The sequence below is a fragment of the Microtus pennsylvanicus genome, chromosome 15 (assembly GCF_037038515.1).
Source record: "Microtus pennsylvanicus isolate mMicPen1 chromosome 15, mMicPen1.hap1, whole genome shotgun sequence".
Classification (NCBI taxonomy): Eukaryota; Metazoa; Chordata; class Mammalia; order Rodentia; family Cricetidae; genus Microtus; species Microtus pennsylvanicus.
The window spans coordinates 70058672-70071815 of record NC_134593.1 but is presented as its reverse complement, the minus strand read 5'-3'; the positions used below and the strand labels follow the sequence as shown (position 1 = coordinate 70071815).

Genomic DNA, 13144 nt, shown 5'->3' with positions numbered 1-13144 from the left:
GTTCTCAGTGTGCAGTGTTCTCAGTGTGCAGTGTTCTCAGTGTGCAGTGTTCTCAGTGTACAGCGCACCTCAGTGTACAGTGTTCTCAGTGTGCAGTGTTCTCAGTGTGCAGTGTTCTCAGTGTGCAGTGTTCTCAGTGTACAGTGTTCTCAGTGTACAGTGTTCTCAGTGTGCAGTGTATCTCAGTGTACAGTGTTCTCAGTGTGCAGTGTTCTCAGTGTGCAGTGTTCTCAGTGTGCAGTATAATCAGTGTAGTACAGTTACTGGCTCTGTTTTAAAATATGAGTAAAAGCTGCCACTCCAAAAGGAAAAATTTTTTCTACTGGACTACAGGAAGATGGCTGATTTCTCAGGTGGCTGGAAGCCAGTTTCCACGGTCACACCCATCGGGTCCTGCCTACTGGCACCCACACTCTGTGAGATCACCTCCCACGGCTTCATGGCTGGCCCGGTGACCAAGCAGACTGTGAAAATGGCAGCTTGGGACTTCCAAGACTCATAAATGTCACAACAGCCTATCAGGGCTTCTTGGAGGACTCTCATTTCACCACAAGCTGCGACCCATGTTGTGGGGAGCACCACCCCGCCCATGGAGCCCCTTGAGGTTCCTTAGGAAAAGATCTTACAGCGCTAGCTGACATCTTTATTGCAAACGTCTGAGCCAGAACTGATGACCAAAATCCACTCCCAAGCCCTCAGCACAAAAGCTATGAAAGGTCATTTGCTGCCGCTTTCAACCACTAAGCTCGGACGCCATAAACAGCAATGGCCCCAGGCCTGTGTGCTTTTCCCCAGGACACCCATCTTACAGCTGCTTTGTAATTTCATTAGCACTGAAAACTCATGTCAGTTGAGAAAATTAACCTGTATCCCTAAGTACCCTCAGGAGTGAGTTGTTCCTGATTCCTTCCTGCTGACAGGGATGTGGAGGACGGGACTGTTTCTGCATTCCACTGCCCTTCGTGATGTGCCCTGCAACCAACAAGCAGCCATTCTAAGAGATCTCTCTGTTACACAGACCATAAGTCATCTCCTAGAGTAAGCCCCTCTAAAACTTTCCTCTGTATTTTTAGTTTTAAAAGTAACCAGTGTAAGATATTTACTACATGCCATTTAAAAAGGCTAAAAAATAGGGCTGGCGATAGTAACTGCTGGCAAGATATGTACTCCTGGAACACCAAAACCATGTTCATATGAAAATTTGCAATCACGGTAGCTCTGCATTTACAGACGACATACTCAGAACTGTTCGAAGGGAAACGACCCCAATGCCCTTCAGCAGGTGGACGGCCAGACACCTTCAGTGTGTCCACGCAATAGCCACTACTCAGAAGGAAAAGCAAAGTCTCCCAGACAGTTCGGAGAGGCCAGCCAACAGGCTTTGCTGTGTGTTAACGTGTGATATCGTGGACACGATCAAATGACACTGAATGAAAGAATAACTAGCAGGGGCTGGGGGACCACAGGGGCAACACAGGGAGATTTCAGAAGAGATGGAAACGGCCATGTCTTGACTGTGTGGTTGATGAGGCCGTTCTAGGCATGTGTTAAAACACAGTGCTGTAGACTTGATGCGGAATAAGTCACTTTGATAATATTAACATACAGTCTACGTTAATATTAAATATATACATATATACATACTATATACTTTTTAATGTTCTACAAGAGCATATATATCCTCTTAACCACTGGGCCATCTCTGTAGCCTTTATATATACTTTTTCGAGGATTCTTTAAGTGGGGGGGGGTTAGTTGGAAGTTTTTTTTACACTATGTCATCCTAGCTAGCCTGGAACTTTCTGTATAGACCAAACTGGCCTCAGACTTATGGAGATCTCTGCCTCCTAAGTGCTCAGATTAAAGGCGTGCACCACCACACCCCATTTTCCTTTCTTTCTGAGAAACAATTTCAATTATATTCTGCTTTAAAGAGAAATATGTTCACTTCTTAAATTGCCTTCAGGGCCTATGGCTCCCTTGACTTTCAAACCTTTCCTTTGTAAAATTCCAGCTCTAGGAATCTTCACAAGCAAGCTATTTAAATCCATCGGTGTATCTCAGGACACTTGTTGGCTGACTCTGGAGACAGAACTCTTGCTGTGTCCCCCAAGAACATTCTCCTAAAGTTCAAAGGTGATTAAAGACCCAAGATGTGGGAGAGTGCACCCCTGGCATGCATGAGACTTGGGGTTCAATCTTGCACGGGTGCTCAATAAAAATCAGAGAAAATGGATTCACTCCTGAGGTCACAGCAGTTTTCTTTACCTGTTCCTGAAGCTCCTAAGAGCACCTGTCTGAGGGACTCTGGAAGAAAGAAAACAGCCAACACAATTAGCACGGCCTGTCAACATCAGAAAGTCTCGACCCATTTCTACAAGGACTTTGTCTCTTTTATTCACTGAGGCAAATAAAAATCACTTCCTGCCAAGTGTGCCCATCTTTAAAATAGCATCCCTTCCATTGCTTGCAAATCTGTGCAGAGTCCTGGAATCTAAGGGGTTCGGACTGCCAGGTTACTCGTGGACACACCTTAAGACTTGCACTTACCAACCAAAGCACAGAAAAACTATGGCTGCAGTTGAAGACATCACAGTTTCCGATACGCAGGAACTAACTGGCAGGACAAGTAAAGTTAGATGGAAGGGAATAACTGTGCATGATGCGAGTGGTGGCCCTGAACCCTGAACTCTGCACAGCGCTCTCCAGACGAACGGCATCCCTAGCCGTGTGTCTGTACTCTTGAACAGTGTCCTTCCAAGGTGTGCCAAAGGGAGAAACAGACATCACCTCGGCCAGGACTTTGATGGATGGCCAAGGCTTGGGTGTGCCAAACTGAGTATCTTTCTGTCAACAGACTAGAATTATCACTCAAGGGCCCCTGCTCCCTGGAGATGGATTAGGGCTGAGAGCAATAACAACTTTGGTCGCTGGCACCTGTGACAAATGGGGACAGCAGGGCAGGGGATGGGCCTTACCATGTGGTGCTATGCACAGCGACCCTTCCCAAGATCCCCTAGAGCTACAGGCAGTTACACTGACCGCACTCCACCTTCTCCTAGATGCACGGGGATGCTCTGCCGTGACCCTGAGCAGGCGACCACTCTTCCCTTGTCATCGACAGGTGTGTCTGGACATGGACAGGAAGAACACGGCTATGGCAACAATAGATCAGAAGGGCAGCAGGCAGGTATGGTGACACAAACCTGTGATCCCAGCACTTAGCGGGCAGAGACAAGAGGCCCAGGATTTAATAAGGGTACGCTGCTGATTTACTCAGCTACACAGCAAGTTCAAAGCCAGAAACGGCTACATGAAATCAATTAATTAATTATTAATCATTAAAAAATAAAAAGGCAAGCATTGATGTGTCATGAACTTCCCCAGCTTCAGCGAACTCTTGCCGCTGGGGAGAGACTCCTGCTGAGCCACTTTCTGCTGTCTGCTTTGTTTTCCTTCATTTGTATGTAGGTATTCTGTCCATCTTGTTAAGCAACTGAGGTCAGGGCAGGCCTGTGATCTGGCTCTTCTCACACCAAGAAGGCCCATGCCTGGATAACCCTGGAGGGGACAGGGAAGGGTGGCGGTTCAGATGCATTATGGAATCTCATCCCAGCAGGACTGGAGTTTTCTTCCCAGGGCACTGAAAACACAGGAAGTGAGCTGGACGAGGGCTCAGTAGCCAAGGGCTGCCCCTGCCCCTGCAGAGGACCTAAACACAGTTCCCACGACCCCCATCAGATGGCTCACGACAGCCTGAAACTCCACCCAGCTTCAGGGAGATGCTCAGTTTTGTCATCTGTGAGCAACTGCAAGTATGGACACACACATACACACACACACACACACACACACACACACACACAGAGAGAGAGAGAGAGAGAGAGAGAGAGAGAGAGAGAGAGAGAGAGAGAGAGAGAGAGAGAGAGCAGGGACCAGACACAAGGTCCCATGCCACAGGGCTGGAGGTGTGCGGCAGCTCTCAGGCCCCAGGATGCCTCTGCTCCTTCTCTGCTTGGTCCCACGAGCTAAGAAGAACTAAACACTCTCGTACCCTGCTGCACAGGGCTCAAGCTAGGCTTTTGTTCTTTGGGGTGAAAATAAAAGATAGAGGGAGATGGTCACCCCATGGTTATGCACAGCATTGCAAAGGCAAGCGAACCAATGGTGATAAAGGAAGGGGGCTGAATGGCTTGCAAGCTGGCCAGGGAGCCCCAGGGCCCTGTTAGCCTCCACCTCCCCATCGGCAAGCTCTTCACCAAACAAGCCACCACCCAGATCCTTAGGAGTTTTTTTTTTTTTTGGGGGGGGGGGTGTTGGTGATGCGAAGGCTCTAACATAGGGCTTCACACAGGCTAGGCAAGCGCCTCCTTGACTGCTTTTGAAAGATTGTATCTATTAAATGAAAAGATAAGAGCATTGTTGATCTACATTCCACAACTGTCTGGACACATGGTTTTTATCTGCAGCTGCTGCTAAAATTCCTTCTCAGGAGAGGACATAAACAATATCTACCCCTCCTCCTAAGGTCACAAGTGCAGGCCAAGGCACAATTCCACCAAAGTTCACTCTGGGGGAGCCAATGAGTTTACTGGGCTTACTTACGGAGCAAGGGTAAGGGGTTATCTACAGGGGTGTGGATACTCCTCCCCCAAAAGGTCACACCAGAATTTTTATCCCACAGGAATAAGGGATTCTCCATAACCATGTAGATGGAGCCCCTCTCTCCCAATCTTTCTTGGCCTTATACTTAGCCCCTCCCCCAAATCCCTAGCAAGCAGGGCTGTGTGGCGTACCAGGTGCTATGAACACTGGCTGTACACTCAAGTGAGGGTCCCCTTCTCTGAGTAGGGGTGAACCATCAACAAGCCCAACCAGGATGAATTTTTACAAGTGAGCATACCCTCCAAGATAGAGAGGTGGCTGGCTTTGAGAAGCAGTTCTCAACCTGTGGGTATCGACCCTTTTAGGGATCAAATGACCCTTTCACAGGGGTCACCTAAGACAATTGGAAAACACAGACATTTACATTATGATTCATTACCATAGCAAAACTACAGGCATGAAGCCCCACTGAAATAATGTTGTGGTTCACCACAGCGCGAGAGGCTGTATTGAAGGGTCACGGAGCTAGGAAGGTTGAGAGCTGCAGATCCAGTCTCCACCAACCCTTGGAGGGTAGTTTTATACAGCAGCAACTCATGGGGTAAATATTAGGGCTCGCTCTTACTAAGTCAGCTTTCCTTCAGAAATTCAACAAGATCACCGTCTCCTGGAGTAACCTCTTCTGTAAAATCCTTTCCTTGTTGTGGGATCAAATGCCAACAGGAAGTAACCTCAAGGAGGAGGGGCTTATTTTAACAGGAAGCAACTTCAAGGAGGAGGGGCTTATTATAACAGGAAGCAACTTCAAGGAGGAGGGCTGATTTTAGCCCACAGTTTGAGGGGACAGAGTCTGTCCTGGGAGGAGGTAGCTCCATGGTGGCAGGGGTATATGGGTAGGCCCTTACATCTTGACAGAAACAGAAATTGGACATCATGCAGAAAGTACAGCCCCCTTAACAATCTCAAGGGCCAATCACAAGTCTACTTCCTCCAGCAAGTCTCACCTTCCAAACAGGGCCACCAGCTGCAGGCCGGGAGAGTTCTGACACAAGAGCATTCAAACCACACCAGCTCCGGTTTTCCCTGAATGGCCTTTCTCCTTCCCAGAGTCCTCGCTGTCCCTACAAGTCCCGCCTAACCTCTTCCTGCCTAGCTATTAAAACATTCAGCTCTTTATTAAACCAATCAGAAGGCACCTGGGCAAAGACACATCTTCACAGTGTGAGCAAATATTCCCGACTCCTCTTATAGTCAAGAGTTCCTTCTACTTGGCCCCCTCTAGAATCTGATGCTAGACATTTGAGGCTTTGACTAAAAGAAAATATATCAGCCCCCAGAGGAGTGTCCTCACCAACTCCCTCAACAATATAAACGTTCATGCAAAAGCCGTGCCGGGTGGAAGAAATGGCAGGCACCACCTCTTTCCCTTAAAGGACTCCGGGGATGGTCCAAACTGCCAAAGGTCACTTCCAAGATGATGAGCAGCGATGCCACCTCCGAAAGAGACAAATTCAAGGAGAGCTAGCCGAATGTTAGCATACTCGGTCAAACCCTCCTAGAACAGTTTGCTTCTCAGACAGCTTGACCTGCCCAATGTCTTAAGTTCCTTTTCCTGTTGCCATGGTAAAATACCCCAACCAAAACTTAACAAGTGGGGGGGGCTTATTTCATCTCACAGTTCATTATAGCATCCACACTGGGGTTATGTCACATCCACAGTGAGGAAGCAGAGAGAAAGGGACACCAGCTGCTGAGGGGCTCCTCTCTCCAGTCATCCCAAGGGCTGTAGCAAAGGGAATAGCACCGCCCACAGTGGGTAGGTATTCTCACCTAATTCACATAATAAACATAATCCCCCAGAGGCTATCTCTCTCCCAGGGGGTTGGGGATCTACCATCACATCCACAAAAGTCACATTTTCCCCAAAAATTGTGCTATATGGCAGATGAAAGATAAACTCTTTCAGTGATGTTTTGAATGGGAATCCTCCTTAGAAAGGACAATTCCAGGAGGAACAGAAAATACAAAAATGCATTATTTAGTGCAGGTTAATACTATTTAACCAACTAGGCACGGATGCGTGGAGCCTGCAGGCCTCTACAGTGCACTTACAGGCTCTGGCTGCATCTCTGTTCTCCTTTTGCCCAAACCACAATACAGCTGCTGTGGCCACAGGCATCCAATCTGGTCTTGGAGGCTCTTTTTGAACATTTCCAAGAACCCACATCAGCAACCTTCCCAGATGCTGGGGGCTTCTGGGAAGGAATTGGAGCTTCGAGGAGCCTGAGCCACGGTGGCTTTAACAACCACCAAGTGACAGTGTGCAGTAAGGAGTTGCAGGAGCCATCGGCTAATTAGGCTGCAGCATCTAACCAACCAGAGGTAACAAGCCCAAGGGCAAAAAGCAACATGCTAGGAACGACAGGGTAGGACAGAAAGCACCTCCTCCTCAGCAACACGGACGGACGCGGTGGGAGCCCACCTACAGCCTACCATTCCTAGAGGCCTCTATTTGGTAAGTTAAAGATCTCATCAGCCAGACGTTCTGCCCTGGGCATCCAGGGAGTCTTACGCATTCCCTTGAAGTTTGTGAAGTTTGACCTGCCCGACAGGACAAAGAAGGAAGCCAGTTACAAGCGGGTCCTGCTAAGGGCAAGTCCTGCTACTTTGGCACCTCTATCCCAGCTTCAATTACCTTGGAAGGTACCTGCTTGTTTAATAAGCTCTCAGTCCAGTTAGCCAATGTCTATCATTTATATTAAATAGACAGGACAATCAAGAATTAGGAGGATGTTCATCCTGGTCTCATGTTACTCTCCTGATCTAGGCTTTGTGCTCCAAAGATGGCTGTGAACACGGAAGCCAGGGAGCACCTGCAGGCGCCCACGCGCCTCTCTGCTGTAGTTAAGGAGCTGGAGGGATGTTCAGTGGTTAAGGGCGTGCATTGCTCTTGCAGAGAACCCATGTTCAGTTCCCAGCACCCAAACTGGGATGTTCACAGCTGTCTATACCTCCAGTTCTGGAAATACCAAACGCCTCTGACCTCTGTGGTCGCCTGTACTCATACACACATACACAGACACAAATAATTTTTTCTTGTTGTTGTTGCTTTGTTTTATTATGAGACAGGTTCTCTATACAGCCCTGGCTGTCCTGAACTCACCACTATGCAGACCAGGCTGGCCTGAATTTACAGAGATTCACCTGCCTCTGCCGCTAGGGTGTTGGGATTAAAGGCATGCGTGCCATCAAGCCCTGCTACGAATTATTTTTTAAAAACAGAATGTTAAAACTTGCTTTTTCCCAGAGTCCGACCAGTTTGTTGTTCTTAACTGATTACAAAACCACTTTTTTCCTCATAATCCTTTCATCTATGAAATGATACAACCTAATTTGAATTTTATTTTAAAAATCTATTTACTTGCTTGTAATATTAACCACCCATTTGCCTCTATTTTCCAAATAACCAGGATTTTTTTTTGTCTCTAATCTTCTACGTGAGTTGACTTGGGGAAGAAAAAAGCTGCCCCAAGAAACGCAACGACGGGAGGAGCATAGCCATGGTAGCTTCTCCCTTCCTTGCACACCAGAATACATTTCCTGACCATTCATACATTCAATAATCAAATTGTGTAAAATTTTGCAAGAATGTCTGCTCTTCAAAAGACACCAACAAAAAATGAAGAGGGGTTGACAAGATGGCCCAGCAGGTAAAGGCTCTTGCTGCCAAGCTTGCCAGCTCACAGGGACGGGGAGAACCAGCTCCAGCAAGTTGTCCTCAGACTGCCATATCACACTGTACCAACACACATGCGCACACACACACACACACACACACACTAGTACAAAAGACACATAGGAATTAAAGAGTGACGAGAATAAACATGTGAACAGATGAAAATATTAACAAGACACAGGCAGAACAAAGGGTGTGTATCTAGAGACAGATCACAGCTATAGGCAAGGTGGGACTGGGTACGAGCTGTTTACTCAGGACAATTGTACTCAGCACAGCTGCAGAACACAGACACACACACACACACACACACACACACACACACACACACACTGTGTGTGCATGTACAGAAAGCAGACAGACAATTGACTGAGAAACGCACGGGATGATTCCAAGAGTCATCAGGAATACACAAACTAGAACCACCTCACACAGTTACTACGTGCTCCCCTAAAGGGCTAAAATGAAAAAGACGGACCATTTCAAATGCAGGCAAAGAACAGTCACAAAAGTTTCTGGAGCCTAGTGGGTGGGAACATAAAACAGAAGAAGCCCCTCAGAACACACATAGCAGTTAAGAGCCCAGCACAAATGATGAGAACATACTTCCACACAAAGACCAGTCTACAAGTGTTCTTAAGACCTTGGGTCGTGAGCACCAAACTCAAAAACGACCTAGTGGTCACATCTTGGGATCACAACCCCAGTGCTGTTAAGAATCACTGAGAAGAAAGGAACTGCCTGGAAGTAGAGGAGGGGAAAAAAGACAGAAATGACACCTGCATCCATTATAGTGAAACAGCAGAACTCCAGAAAGAAAAGCCAGGCCATTCACAAATAACAAATCACTGGTTGAGTAACAGGAAAACCGCCATGAGAATTCCAAATCCTGACAATCCATCCTTCTGAAACAAAGATATCTAAGGAGCTCAGAAAAGGAGGTTACCACGGACAGGTGTGTGAATGGAACTCTAAGAGGCAATGCTCCCAGGAAGGAAAGCATCCAGAAACCTCTGTGCTCAAGGAGGCCCTATCCAGGAAGAAGCTGCAGAGATCCACTCAAGTTGGGGAAAACGACCAAATGAAAAGATGATCAGGCAACATCAAAACATTAGCGGAAGCATCTGCTAGGAGGCGGTAGGTTACAGTCAAGTCTGATTTCCTCCATGTTTCATCGCATCATCTTTATGTCCGTGTAAAACATGACTGTGTCTTTTTCACATCAGCCAGCTTTAAGGAACAAATTGCTCAGTTACAAAGAAATGATATATAAACTCAAATATCAAATTTTCACATTCCCAGAACTGCAACCTAGTGCTGCTAAGGTCAAGTCTCCCATATTAAAAAACAAAACAAAACAACAACAACAACCCAGGAACTAACTTAAAAGAGCCTTAAAAGCTAGGCATACTAATTCAAGGGTTTGCTATGTTCCCGGCACTGTCCTAGACCCGGAAATAACAGGGTGAGAAGGAAAAACTGAAAGTTTCATACTACTGACTTCTAAGTCTTCCTTTGAAGTTGATAATAAATCACCGTTATGAAAAGCATTTCTCCAAAAGTCTTCAAGCAAAACGACGTGACCATGGCCATGCTGGGTTTATTGGCGCTCCACAGCGTGCATTAAAGACAGCCTAGCTGGGCCTGGGGCATTTGTGTTTTAATGTATGCACAAGTGACAGATTAACACACGAAATTAATTCCGTGCAAGTGAAGAATCCCACACTAACTCCAAACGCTGCAGTCTATAATTTCCATACCACAGCAAAACTGCAACACCACTGTAAGCTCCTGAGCCTGCGCCCAACGTGAGTCAAATGGATGGTTGGTCCTTGTTTTTATTCCACAAGCGGCATGCTCAGAGTACCATGTTTAAACAATGTATCAATCATCCACTTCTTGAAAAGTATCCCCTCCAAAACATTTCTACTGACTCAAACAGAAAAAGGATATTTCCCTAGTAACAACTAATCTCTCTCCATTGAAATGAGCATTTTGCTGGGGGCTTTTTGATTTAAAAACGAAAGTGACAATTGGTGTAAGTGGATAGAGACGTTGGCATTTTCGTTTCTTAATGGAAACCATTTGGCTTACCTTGGCCACATGGAAGTGGTTAACGAGGGTTAACAACCAAATCTGCGTCACAAAGGGCCAGAGGACTATGATGGAGTAATGCCTCAGCACAAATGTTAGCCATTAAAGGCAGAAAACTGCAACCACATATGTTCAAGAGTCAACTGGGAGAGCTCTCCTTTCTGTGTGTGTGTCTGTCTCTGTGTGTGTGTGTCTGTGTGTGTGCGCGCACGTGCACGCACGCACATGTGCAAATCTAATCCAGGCTGGCCTCGAACTCACTGTGCAGCAGCAAGCAGAACCAAGGACGACCTTGAACACCTGATCCCCCCCCCACACACACACACCCCTCCAGAATGCCAGTATAGTAGGCCGTGCTGGCACAACCGGTTTATTGGCAGCTAGAAACAGAACCCAGGATGAACACTCCACGTTTACACCTCCTGGCCATCAAATGCACCAAAACACAGGAGAAAGGCAGCCAGGAAGAGTCCAGCCTCCTGAGGCCCTCCTCCTCACCCAGGCAAGAGGCCACCAACACTGGGAATACTTGCCAGCCCTTGGAAGAAAGGACCCCAAAGGACTATGTCACAGGGCTGTGGGGGGCCTCTTTGTTTACTGTTACCATCTTCTTTTAGAGAGGAAAGTGCAGTTCTCAAAAATACTCATTTATTCTCTGCAGCAAGCAAGGCAATCACAAAAGATTGGTAAAAGAGGCCGGGTGCATCAAGCCAGCAAAACACAAGGTCCGTATAAAGTCAGTCTCCATGGTCCTCGGACATATCCCCAGGCTGGTTTTACAAAATAAAACCAACATGCAAAAATTAGGTTTTGTCTTTCTTATCTAGAGTTCATCTACTCATTTTTCCAAATGAAATAAACTATTAAGCATTCCTTTTCCCTTTTTTTATCCATTCTGTTACTGAGATTATGGAGTTAAGGCTGACCTTGAGTTAACTACACAGCCAAGGCTGGCCTGTAACCTATGAGCCTCCTGCTTCTGCCTCCAGAATGCTGGGGTTACATATCTGGCCCCCACACCTTAACCTTTTCAATATTACTTTTAATCTTATCTTCATCTTTAAATATTTTTCCCTTGGATAATTCCTTTAATGAAAAACAAGATAAAAAATAATCCAAAACAATGATCCCAATATCAATGCCCAGAAAGAGAATATCGGTGCAGAAAAGTACATTACAAACAGGTGTCAATACATGCACACTTGGGGAGGCTGAACCTGGAGGATCTCCAATTGGACCAGCCAGGGATACGCTGTCCTATCCTATCTCAAAAGGAAGTGGGGGTACTTAACTTCAGAAGGCTCCCTAACATACAGAACTCCTACATCTAACAGCAAATCCCGAATCAGAGGAGCACACTAGAGTTCTGCGTTCACCCGGAGGAGGTGGTTACCTCATTGATGACCAAGTATTTCTAGCTTCCTGTGGGCTTGGCAGACATCTGCTGGCTATCTACACCACCAACTCCCCCAGTAGGCCAGTCACTGCCCAATAATGCTTCTATTTATTTTACCCAGAAGCAGAGCTATTAGCCAGACATACTAAAAACACAAACGTTTCATTGTGCTTGGAGTAGGTCCAATATTAGTGTCTTGCTGCAGACCGATGCAGCAGGAATATAAAGTGAGCCGTGTGGATACCATACCCACAGAAGACGTGCATTGGCAGGGACCCACCCACCTGAAAAGCTGAGGATAAGGCCCCAGCGAGAACAGTGGGGCTGAGCAAAGACGGCTGGGATCTGAGAAGAGCCCCATCTCATCCTTAAAAAAACCAAGCCAATTTTTAAGGCGACTCCCCACTAGAGCTTCCAGAACCCAAAAGGCGTTTTCTTTCTTTCTTTCTTTCTCCATTCCTTGTTCAGATAGAAAAAGAAAAGCAAGAAGACAACGCTGGGGTAATATTCTGAAGTGGGCTTGGCAAGTCCCCACGTGCGAAGCACATTAACATGGCATGGGTCGAGGTTAGGCTCAGAAATCGCTGCCCGCTGGAAGGTGGAGACGGTGGTCTCTGGGGTACCCAAGGTCAGGGGCCAGAGCTAAGGGAGTCTAACGCGGGAAACTAGCGAGGAGGAACGCAGGAACAAAAATAAATGAAACAGCCCGAGGCCACCGAACTCCGGAGAGGGGGGAGGGGTACGAGAGGTTGAGCACGGTAAACTGTTCCAGATGAGAGGCAGGCACTCGCTCTCCTACATCTCCACCAGCAAGCAAGTCTCAAAACCTCGTTTCTTTGTGAACCCTACCTCCCTTTTTTTCCTTTTTTTTTTTAGGAGACTACGAAATCCCCACCAGCAGCTGGTCTTCAGGTCCCATCAATGAAACGCGTATCCCCCCACGACTCTGAAGTATAAAACACTCACTCAGAGGGGTCCGGATGGATCACACGGCTAAAGTTTCCCGAACTTAAAATCGTAAAAATCACAACCAGAAGTTCTGAAATGCCTCACGCACATAAAAAAAATAAGAAAAAAAATATACATATCCTGTGCTTTCAAGAGAAAAAAAACTTTCCCCTCGGTAAGGCATACAGCAAAGAGACACAAGATCTAACTTAAGAGGGTGTGTTCCTCTTTGTCACCCACCGGGAAGCTCTCGCCGCGCGTGGGCGAGCTGCGGGGACCCAGCGGCACGGCGGCACCCGCGCCTCGGCGGCCGGGGAACCGACCTCCGGGGCTGAGATTGCAGCCCTAGGTCCGGAAGAGGCGTC

At 47.0% G+C, this 13144-nt stretch overlaps 1 protein-coding gene across 5 annotated transcripts in view; it reads right to left on the bottom strand.

The window, feature by feature from the left end:
• Positions 1–13144, bottom strand: part of Farp1 (FERM, ARH/RhoGEF and pleckstrin domain protein 1) — a 232939-nt gene that overhangs the window by 218576 nt on the left and 1219 nt on the right. The window contains exon 1 of one of the 5 annotated variants that reach the window (XM_075950067.1): positions 12798–12995. The exons of the other annotated variants lie outside the window; for them this stretch is intronic. The gene's annotated coding sequence lies outside the window, so the exon portion shown is untranslated. Of the gene's footprint in view, positions 1–12797; positions 12996–13144 lie in introns of those variants that run through there. 5 annotated transcript variants of the gene reach the window in all.